At 42.4% G+C, this 2,474-nt stretch overlaps 1 protein-coding gene across 10 annotated transcripts in view; it reads left to right on the top strand.

The window, feature by feature from the left end:
* Positions 1–2,474, top strand: part of STAG1 (stromal antigen 1) — a 237,727-nt gene that overhangs the window by 169,156 nt on the left and 66,097 nt on the right. The window lies entirely within an intron of this gene.

A 2,474-nucleotide genomic window follows, 5' to 3' on the forward strand; every position in this document is an offset into this window, starting at 1 on the left:
CTGCTGCAGCTGGTCGACTCCGTCTACAGGGCAACCAGCAGGATGATCGGGGCGCCCCGCTGGCACCTGCCTTGGCCAGTCTGGTGCTGTCCACTTGCTGGCCCCAAGCCCCGCCACCACTGTTAACCTCCCACTGTGGGGCAACCGGCGGGGTGATCAGGGGGCCCCCACTGGCACCTGCCTTGGCTGGTCTGGGGCCTGCGGGCTGGGGGCAGCTCCTGCGTTGAGCGTCTGTCCCCTGGTTGTCAGTGCACTTATAGTGACCGGTTGTTCCACCGAAAACCCTAATATGCAAATAGACCAAACAACCGATTGCTATGCTGTGCGCTGACCATCAGGGGGTGCGTGCAGAACATGGTGGGCGCCAGCAGTAGGCAGCAGAGCGTGGAACATGGTGGGAATTGGCCGTGGCGGGATGGTGGAGTAGGTGAGCGGGGGCACTAGACCAATGCAGGGCACCAGTCGCTGTCACTGGGGCGAGTCTCTGGTGTTTACTGAAAATTCTTTGCTCCCACACTCCACGTCCCACCAGATACTCGCACCTGCTGCTGGTGCCGGCCCCAATCGCTCCGCACCATCAGCAAGTGTGAGGGGGGCCTGCGCCATCAGCTCATGGGAGCAGCGACGGCAGGAGTGGGGCTGCAGCAGGAGGGGCCGGTTGGGGGTGTGGAGGATGGGCCAAGACCCGCCCCTGTGCCCACCACAGCCTTGCAGCCCACAGTTCCATTCAAGGGGCATGAATTCGTGCACTGGGCCCCTAGTAGGATTATAAAGCTGCTATAATCAAAACAGTATGGTATTGTAATAGAAATAGATACATTAATGAAACTAAAAGAATCCAGAAGTAGATCTAAGTATATATAAGAACTTAAAATATGTCAAAAAGTGACATTTAAATTCAGCAAGGAAAGCTTGTTTATTTAATGATGTTGGAGTCATATTTGGCTCTTCATCTGGTGGAAATAAACAGGCCCACACTTTATACTATCAGCAGAAATAAATTCCAGACAGATTAAAAGTTTACAAGCAAGTAAGGACAGAGGGGGAGGAGGAAAGAGGGAAGGCAATGAAAAAGAAAATGTATTTCTATTATCTCTAGAACAAGGAGCCCTTTGAAAACAGTACAAGAAACCCAGAAACTTTTTTGTATGTGTATGAGATGATGGATATTAACTAAACTTACTGTAATCATTTCACAGTATATGTCAAATTATTATACTGTAAAACTTAAACTTATACAGTGCCATATGTCAGTTATATCTCAATTACTGGAAAGGATGAAAAGAAACCCAGAAGCTATTAAACAAATTGGTACAGATATAACTTTTTAAAAGTTAACTCTCTTTCTCATAAAACATACTATACCCTGACAACAAAAGGACAAACTGTGAGAAAAAGTTTGTATTGTTTAAAAAACAAAGTTACTATTTCTAATATACAGGAGTTTATAAAGAACTAAGGTGACTAACAGTAGAAGATGAGCAAAGAATAAACAAAAATCTCAGATAAAAACTCAAAATCAATGAACAAGAATATATAATCCACTAATTAGTAGATAAGAAGGAGCAAAATAACAATGAAATAATCATTTTTCATCATTGGATTGGCAAGAATTAAAAGGCTTTATAACGTTCAATGCTGGCAGGGATCTGAGAAGCCAAACATTTTCATGATTGCAGTTGGAAGAGTAAACTGCAATAAAGAAACTTTGTCAGTATCAAGATTTTAACCTTTGACCCAGTACTCCTCTTGGGAATTTATTCTGCAGAAATTAGTTACAGAAATATTTCCATATTGATGATATTTATTGCTGCATTGTTTATAATGACAAAAATTTGTAAACAATTTGAGAAGGTTGACTAAATTGTGGAGCAAATTATGTAATAATTATAGATTTATAGAAGATAATTATTCATATAATTTTGCAGTGACAAGGAAGATATTCAAAATCTACTGTTAATTGAGCCCAACCAGTGTGTCTCAATGGTTGAACATCAACCCATGAACCAGAAGGGCATGGTTCGATTCTCAGTCGGGGCACATGTCCACGTTTTGGGCTTGATCCCCAGTAGGGAGTGTGCAGGAGGTAGCCGATCTGTGATTCTCACTCATCGATGTTTCTGTCTCTCCCTCTCTCTTCCTCTCTCTGAAATATATAAAAACGTATTTTTTAAAATTGTATTGTTAATATAAAATGTATATATAATATAGCATGATCTTTTTTTATTATTATTATTGACTTCAGAGAGGAAGGGAGAGGGAGAGAGATAGAAACCTCAATGATGAGAGAGAATTATTGATCAGCTGCCTCCTGCACGCCCCTCCTAGTGATCAAGCTCACAATCCAGGTATGTGCCCTTGACCGGAATCGAACCATGACCCTTCAATCCGCAGGCTGAAGCTCTGTCCACTGAGCCAAACTGGCTAGGGCAGCATGATCTCTTTTATTTAAAAAAAAAAAAAAAAAAAAAAAC

The sequence above is a fragment of the Myotis brandtii genome, unplaced genomic scaffold, assembly GCF_000412655.1.
Source record: "Myotis brandtii unplaced genomic scaffold, ASM41265v1 scaffold18, whole genome shotgun sequence".
Lineage (NCBI taxonomy): Eukaryota > Metazoa > Chordata > Mammalia > Chiroptera > Vespertilionidae > Myotis > Myotis brandtii.